The 8,737-nt window shown below is 48.1% G+C and overlaps 1 non-coding gene across 1 annotated transcript; it reads left to right on the top strand.

Annotated features, from left to right (window-relative positions):
• Positions 1 to 472: 472 nt before the first annotated feature.
• Positions 473 to 544, top strand: TRNAT-CGU (transfer RNA threonine (anticodon CGU)). Its single transcript has one exon. It is a non-coding gene; the product is annotated as a tRNA-Thr (tRNA).
• The last annotated feature ends 8,193 nt before the right edge of the window (positions 545 to 8,737 follow it).

The following is an 8,737-nucleotide window of genomic DNA, read 5'->3' as shown; positions in this document are numbered from 1 at the left end:
GAGCTAAATAATGGTTCAAACCCACATCCTTCAGATTCTTCCCTCCTGCCCTACAGCCAGCGGTGACAAAAGCAGGAGCTGATTCACTGCCTGGGTTTTAACCAAGTGCTAGCCGTGAGTCCAAATCCTTGGTAACCGGCAACCCGAAGGAGGAACCGTTCCTAAAGCAGCACCGTCTTTACGATTTATGCTATGCGATTTATGCTGCTTCGCCTGCGTAGGCAGAAGATAACGAGACCGGAGCAAAGCGTGAAAACGGCGGCAGGGAGCTCCACGCCGGGCTGCCCGGGACCCGGGGCAGGGCTGGCCGGGTACCCCCGGTCCTCCCGGTGCCGGTGCCCGGGCCGGGCTCCGAGGGAACGGCGCCGCCGGTGCCGCCCCAGCGCTCCGTGCCCGGGGGCGCCCCCGGCCCGGGGGGGGGCCGCAGCCCGCTGCCTTCCACTGCCTGCGCGCCGCTGCTGCTAGCCCGTCAGGCGCGGTGGCCAAGTGGTAAGGCGTCGGTCTCGTAAACCGAAGATCGCGGGTTCGAACCCCGTCCGTGCCTGCTCGAGGGAGCGCGGTGCTGTTCGCCAGCCTCGCGGCGTGGAGCCGTAAATGCCGCCCTCTTGGCGGCTCCTTTTTGTTCCCGGCCCCGAGGAGAAGGGAGGGAGGGCGGCCCCGCAGTTCCTGCGGCTTGGCAGGCCGGGGTGCACCGGCCAGGGGCGGGGAGAGGCCCCCCCGGACCCCCGCTGTGCTCCACGAGGAGCGAGCAGCAGAGCCGGGGGGCCGCATCCTGCCCGGTGAGCTCGGCTCTGCTGAGCACTGTGTTTGTGGGGGAGGGAGCAGCAATCACCTCGTGCGGGAGGCATTCTCCGTGCTTTGCTGCAGGACGGGTGTCTCGAACGAGGTGAATCACAGTTAAGTAAAGCTGATGTTGCCAACACAGCGTTGTGGAGGAAGTGTTTGGTGAGCTTGGAAGCGACGAATCCCTCTTGCTGTCTTTAAAGGTGCTGGGTTTGATGTAATTCTCGTAGACAGAGTCTTTAAATGGTAGAGGGAGGCTGAATCCTGGAATAAACGAATACAGCCATGAAAAGCTTAGTGCAGTTGTGCCATTTACACCAGAACTGGCCTCGATTACTTGGTTCTTAGCGCATAAAGCGGTGCGAAGCTCTACACGTGTGCAAGGGCATTTCTGCTGGCTCTGTATAGCATCAGTTTGATTATTGCTGCTTCCAGACAGCTTAAAGTATGTAAAGGGTAGTCATTTCATTGCAAAATCACAATAGCCAGATATCTGGGAAGAGCTGAGGAGCCTCTTGGAGAGGGGGGGGGGGGGGGGAAGAAAAAAAAAAGCTGCTTCCTTTGATGCTTAGAAAAAGCTGTTTTTGCTGTTTAATGTGCCACGCTTAGCCTGGGACCGTCTGGGTAGGAGGCTGTTTATCTTTCTCAGTAGGTACTGGAAGTGTGAGTGCGTAAGGTATTTGGGGAGGTTTGTACCAAACAGTTGTACAGTATGTTTTTAACAAGGCACAAAAATGCCATAGTACGTTTTGATATAAAAACAGGAAATGCAGTTTAGACCTTGTTTAGAAAAATGTAGACACCATTTTACTTGGAAAATGCAGTGCTGTCAAAAGCCTGTCAACTTTGCTGCAGGCTCTTGCGGATGAAAGTTTCAGCTTTGAAGCACTCTATTTTGACTTTTTAAAATTCTGTAGCGTCTCCGAGCAGAATGTCAAACCCAAATGTTTCTAATGACTCAAAAATCTTGCAGCTTTTGCAGAAAATTCAGAATTCTGTGGGTTTGTTTCTCATTGAAACCAGTTGTGAAACCGAGGTCCTCCCCGAAACAGGCTTGCCATCCAGTAAACTTGAGCAGTTGAGTCTTGCCCGAACGTGTGCCATGAACACAGGACTGAGCCAAGTATTTCAGTAAAGCTCTGGCGTTGCTGTTCTCTGTGGCCATAACACATCCAGGCAGCTTACCAGTTGCTTAACATCAGTCTCTGCAGAACTGGAATATTAGCTTCTATCTCACAGATGTCTTGTGAGGAAGGTCCTTTGCTCAGCACCTTGGGAAGGACCCACAGAAGAGCTCAGCACTGGGACTAACTGTACATCTTCACTGCTGGAACGAGCCCACCTGCCCAGATCCTCTCTGGTAACGCAGAGTTAGTTCTCTTTGTGCATCCTGCTCGCATTGCTGTCTTCAGGGCTCACTGACTCTTCACAAACACACTGGTCCTAGGGCACAGGGATTTTTCTTCTGTCCTCAGGACCATTTTTTTCTGTACAGAAAATAGTAGGTGCTATAAACACCACATTTCAACAGGTGAAGCTTTCAGAGCAAAGTCTGTCACTTTTCAAAGTTCCGGTTGGCTTATTAGCAGGAGTGGAGCTGTGCTTTGTGGCTCATGCATGAAGTTTACGCTAGGGCAAGATGCTGTGCTGAGCCTGCTGGGGATGAATCGCTAACAGCCCCGGTTCTGGCATGAGTGGAGGTTGCTGGTTACTTATGATAACCAAGTGACTTCTTACAGGAAAAGTTCAGGATGTAAAAATCTGGCCCATGTGTGTCTCTGTCCCCTAGCACGTGCATTATGTTTGGCCTGCCTTACCTTGGACAGAAACATTGTACGGTTTGTTTCCAAAGCTGGAAATCAACAGCTAGACCCATCTGACGTTCAGGCTAACAAGGCTGCATCAGCTGACCTTCCATGTGAGCAAAGTCCTGCCTAAAAATAAAATTCAAACAAAATGACCTGCTCATCACATCCAAGCAGAGCTGATCCTGCTGTTCTCTCTCCCAGCTCGCTGACAGAGGCGCTGCTGGGCTCTTGGATCTCTGGCTCTGCTCTCAGTGTTGTCTCTGCACCTTCATGCTCTGCAGGAGCTCATGGTGCCGCAGGGTTGTGTTGAGGTGGATCACATGTTCTCTTGCCTCCCAAATCCCCAGCCCATTCTTCTTGGGAAATAAATTTGATTTTGGCGTTAACTTAATAATTAAAGTCCTGAAGTGTCAGTGAAGTTTAATCAAGATGCTTACACTCTGATCATAGGTGTGCTGGAGATAGGTTTTTGGGGGTGGAAAGTGGACTGGGAAGGGGGAAGTTGTTTTTGGACACAAATCCTGACCAAAACCAACTCAAAACCTTTAGGTTTCCCATTAGGGTTGCGCTAAGATCTTTGATTTTGTTCCAGAAAACATTGAGCAGTCTCCCTCTGAATGTAACACCTCTATTAAATGAGGAATTATTAAATGAGGCCCCTTTTAATTACCTAATAAAAATACATTACAATTAATGTACTTAACATCTGTGTTGCTGCTGAAAATCTCGGCCATACTTAGGAACAGAATTTCCTGACCTTTCTGGATTGACAAGCTGGTTTATTTAGGGTGCAGACTCTTCATGACCCCTTTAAAATTCCTCTTAAAAGTAAGTGTAAAAATGAATCAATTATAACAGCGGTGTTTTCTGAATTGTGTATTATGTGCATTTTTGAGAGGCTGACAGAACATGCCTGCTTGTGGAAAGTAAGACGTGAATGGGAACTAAAAGCATAATGCTCTTTGTTCCGATTATAACAACGTTTTCAGAGCTTTGCAACTCTCCTAAGTGTCTGTCGCGTCCTCCCCAGGGTCAAACTTCAGCAACTAAAAAGCAGTGTGTTAGCAACACAGGAGGAGCTGTGTGTCTGATTCAGAAATAGTAGTGAGATCATTCAAAAGCCTTGTGTAGACCTTGCTGGGTGTAGCCAGGGCAGATGGGACTGTCCCAAAGACTGTTCCGATCCGCTTGTGCATTCATGAAGCATTGGGCTGCCTTCCCAGCAGTCCTGCTTTTTGGGTATCCCCTCGTGGGTCTGCTGACATCAGCTTCTTTAAAAAAATAAAGCAGAGTTGTTGTTTTAAAAAATATAAAAGTCACCTAAGCCCTAAAACCTTGAACTTGGAGAGAAAACACGTGTGCCGGGCTGTGCAAACAGAGCGTGGTGTGCCAGGGGTGAGCAGGCTGCCGGAGCCGGCTGGGCTGCATGCGGGAGCCAGCGCCTGCTCGCTCCGAGGGCTGTCGGAGGGCTGCTGCAGGTCGGGCACTGCCTCTGCGCAGGATGCAGGGAAGGGCCAAGCCAGGAGGATGCTCGGTGTGTGCAACGTGGAGCTGTGGTGGTGTTTCCTGCAGGTTAGGCAACTAAATGTACAAAGTAAAGCTATGACCGGCTGGTGAGACCACCAACTAACAATTGGGATGAAGGCAGTGGTCTTCAGTGAGCTGGAGAACAGCTTTCGCAGTGTTGTCTGGATCTCAAATATATGGTTGAGTAAATTAACCCCTGAGTAAATAAACCCCAAACTGTGGAAATCTTCACATGGCTACAGCAATGTGATTCCCATTTCCATTATGCCTGGAATTTAATGGACTGCTGAAGTTTGACCAAAAGGCATTTCTTGTGTCAAAATGAAAAATTACAGATCAAAAGGGTGACTTTGCAGACAAACATATCGATCTAAAGCCTGGGTGACACAGACTTCCTGGAAGAGAGCCCAGAAGCATGTCTGTGTTTAAAGTCAAATGGCTGTAGCCTTTTACCACTGATGAATAAAAAATGTTTTTGTCTGCATGCCGAAGGCTCAAGCAGAAACAGAAATGACTTGATTTGTTCTGCTGGAGAAGCAGGTACGTGTTTGCGAATAGTAATCCACTGCATGCTGCAGTATTCAAGATTTTTTTTAAAAAAAATAGCTAGATAGGAAATAAATTTTTCAATGATTTTTTTTTTTCCTTGAAAACTCCTTTTGTGGCAACTGAGAAGGCAACTTTGGGAAAGGCAAACTGAGTCTTCTTGCTCTGTGTCCAAAGGGCTGAGTCACAGCATCCCCTTCCCTGGAAACCTGAGGAGGGGAGCAGTTGTGAAGTTCCTTCATGGGGATCCCGCTTATATTTCTGCTTCAGTACCCAAGTAGCAAACTTTATAGAGGTCTGGTCCTGAGGATAATATTGTCTTCTATAATTAGATAGTAACAGCAAGGTGCAGTTGTGCCTCCCAGGCCAGGATGAATGAGGGAGCAGCAGCAGCATGCTGTGCTGACCCCCTGAGAGCGAGGTACAACGCGAGGGTGGCAGCAGCCTTGTTTGGTGAATGAGCTCTGCAGCACCCAGGAGAGGGAGCCGGATTCCTTACTGCTGCACCGGGGAGTGGGGAGCGAGGTGGGCATCACCACAGCATTGGGTGCCTTGGTTTTGCAAGGGAACCTGTGAAAACAGAATTTAAATTGAAAAAGTGGTGCTGAATGGCAGTGATGGCCGGAATATGCTAGCTGACAGTCCAGGTAGCATGTCTCACATGAACTTCAATTATGCAGGGGAAAGAGGAGCAGGGAGGGAGGAGAAAGAGGAACTGATGGGAGATTTATATTCTCATCTCCTCCGCTGTCTGTTTAACCTCAGCACCAAGGGGCCTGCAGGTCACAGAAGCCATACTCCTCTCCCTCTTTATCTCTCAGGTTCATGTTCCTTACTGTAAATTGCCTGAAAGAAATAGAGGCTCGGAGCCCAGTCCTGTAACGTTTGTGCACTGGGTTCTCTTTGTCTGTGTGAGTACCCACTGACACCACTGAGAGGTTACTGCAGGTAAGCAAGATGTAGCAGGGTGAAGGCCAGTCCCACGAGTGTAGCTCTTACTGTGACCTTGGTGTAAATTGGAAAAAATTACACTGGAGCAGATGAAGTGATCTGTTTGCAAATGCACTGCCATGGGAGCACAGTCAGAGATTGGATTCATATAGTTTCTGAACTATCAGTTCTCATCCTGGAATGGAGAATTAGTTCCTTTGCATTCAGCAAAATACAGCTCTGTGGACCTGGAGTTCATGGTGACAAGCCAAGATGCAGAGTCCCGCCTGAGACATCATGTCAGTAGTGCAAAAACCATCAACAACAAATGCCTTTGCCTTTGAAGTTTGTATCATTTTCTACTGCCTGAAAGAACTGAGGCAAAACCTGCCCCTGTACTAAGAGCAGCAGCTTCTTTAGGGTGATGCCCGCTGTGGCTGTGGCCTGCCATCCCGTTTGTGGCAGCAGTAATTCAAACAGTAGTGCTGAGCTGGTACAATCATCTGGGTGAAAGAATTCAGACTGTATATGAATTCAAGACAAGGACAGCCTAATATAGAATTTAATGTTTACTGTCTTTGAAGAGGCTATAATAAGCTTACATGGGAAGCCCAAGAAAGAGATTGAGCAATCAGCTAGCGCTGCAAGTATGTTAGAGGGCTCTTGGGAGCCCCAGTCTGCAACTTTTGTACGTTATTGTTTGGTGCCATGGCCATCAGTTGAGCCACAAATGGTCATAAGAGTTTGATGGTGTTGTGCAATTTACACTGTCACAGCATTATAGGGGACGTGAGGACTGTGTGTCTGAATTGATGGACTCCTCGTGGCTAATTTCACAGGGATTGTACCCAGGTTCAAACACATTTCATCATAGGAAAGCAGAAGGCAAGTGAGGCTTTACTGGCAGAGCTGGGCTTAAAACCTCATTTCATACTCCCAGTGTGTAGATGACAGGAGGATTAATACCATGGCAGCATCTTTAATTTTCAGGAAGTGTCTTGTATAGTCCTGTGAACACTGTCCCCTCTCAGCAGTCACTGCAGTGCCCCGGTGCCACTGCAAGATGTGTGCAGTGAGAAACGAGCTCCCACTCCCAGCCCGCTTCCTGTTAGCCTCTGCTTGAGCCGAATTCCTGACTCCTGGCCTTTCATCACTCTGGGCCCAACTTAAAGAGTACTTGCAAGCTACCAAATATAGAACGCTCGCAGCATATTTCACAACTGAAACTTGCAAATGCTGGAGTGGATTTCAGGGACTGAAGCCCCCCATGGAGCAAGCATTACAGTAAATAATGTTAGTGCATTTATTTAATCCCTGAGGATTGTGGAACGAAGGATTAAAGTGGGCTAAGGGGATTTCCCCCTTGACAGCTGCTCCTCTATGCACAAACACACAATTTTTTTATATGTAACTTGTTCAGCCACAAAGAATTTAAACTGCATATGGCACTGCGCATAACATGACCGTTGTTTCCACATCTGGTTACACATATCTGTCTCCCCCAGTAATTGTCTTTAATAGACACAATTGGGGATGAGGTAGTTGTACTAAGAAGAGACATAGTTCTGTGTTTGAACAGGAAACCATTATTTCTGAGCTTAATCATAGCTTGTTAGCCCTTTGATTCTCCCCTCTCTCCTACACACACACAAACACACATGCTTTAAATATGAAGGTCCCCATTTATGGTGGGGCATTCATCACGTACCGACAGTTGCCAGGGGTTCTTTGGCTGGGCAGAGCCTTGGCCAGCGAGCAGAGAGCAAGACCACGCCTGGTCTGTGGACAGAGATGCAGGCCCAGTGGTGTTACGTGGGTGCTCAGAGCTGAGCAAGAGCTTCCATGAACCACCCTTTGGTGGTTCATGGAAGCTCTCTCCTTCCATGAACCCCAGGTTGGTGGCTGGGTGTTCCTGCAGAGGTACAGGGGGTCAGGCCCACTCCTGGCTGTATGTCATGTTTGCAGATTTCAGAAACTGTAAATGATAAACTTGTTGTTCCTATTGTTCTGATAAAAAGAGATCTGATTCTGGGTCTCCAGCATGGATTCATATTTTCAGTTAAAGAGCAGCAAACTTCATCCTGTGCCAGCAGCAGAGTTTCAGTTATTTCTCTCACTAATCATTGGGTTCAGGTTTAACTGCTTTGGTGATCCAGTCTCTTTGTCAACAAGGGGTGATGCTGAAATACCAGGCTGTTGGCTACAAGCCGTGCTTGCTCACTTGCTGCTTAGTACCACGTGCTGGAAAGTTAACAAATCGATGGCTCTTCTTGCAGAGAAAGGTATTGCGTGAGCATAGGCAGAACTGTGAAAGAAAAACCTCAGACTGATGTGTGCATTCAACTAGACCAAAGTACATCCACGGGGCCTGAGCGTGTCCCGGTCAGCAATGTGCAGTCCAACCTTCCATCCATTTTTCATCCCACAAGTTCCTTCCTAACTTCAGAGATGTCACACCAGTCTTCCCCTTGGTGAAGCCTTTGTGAACACCTATAAAGAACCTACTACATCTGGTTCATGGATCTTGTAAAAATCTTTTCCTTTTTTCCAAACAGGGCTATTTTCAGAAGTGATAGAACCTATTGTTCTGTAATTATTGTTCCATAGTTATTGTTGGCCTAATGTTATTAATATATTAGCCCTTTGGCTGCCAAACTGCTTCAACCAAACTGCTTATGTTTATTTTTAGAATTGCAAAAGTTGTGATGCTTTACAACTTGATATGCTTGTGATTACATCTGAAGTGAATGCAGGGCTAATCCTCTTCCCAGCTCCCATCCAGACCAGAGCTGTAGTCACGCATTCCCCGCACACAGGTTCTGCACACCATGGAGAGCAGCCAGCAAGTATTTGTGAAAGGAGATGAAGTCCAAAGACCTGACCTTCTCAGGTACGGAAGTGTCTCCTGCCAAGGGGAGACTTGTCTGACATGTGCCTTATCCGGTTACCACCGAAGGACTGCCAGTGCTGTCAGTGGAAGTGGGAGCAGGCTGCCAGGAGCTGAGCAGCATCTCATAGGACCAGGCTCCTCGCATGAGACCTCCCGCTGGGCAAAAATGTTGTGTGAAAATCTTGCCCTGATCTCGTGAGAGACGCTTGACATCCAGTACCAATGGTGGCAAGATAAAGGCAAGAGGCAACAC

The sequence above is a fragment of the Anas acuta genome, chromosome 18, assembly GCF_963932015.1.
Source record: "Anas acuta chromosome 18, bAnaAcu1.1, whole genome shotgun sequence".
NCBI classification, from domain to species: Eukaryota; Metazoa; Chordata; class Aves; order Anseriformes; family Anatidae; genus Anas; species Anas acuta.
Note: the sequence above shows the minus strand (reverse complement) of the source record. Positions and strands in the feature narration are given on the sequence as shown.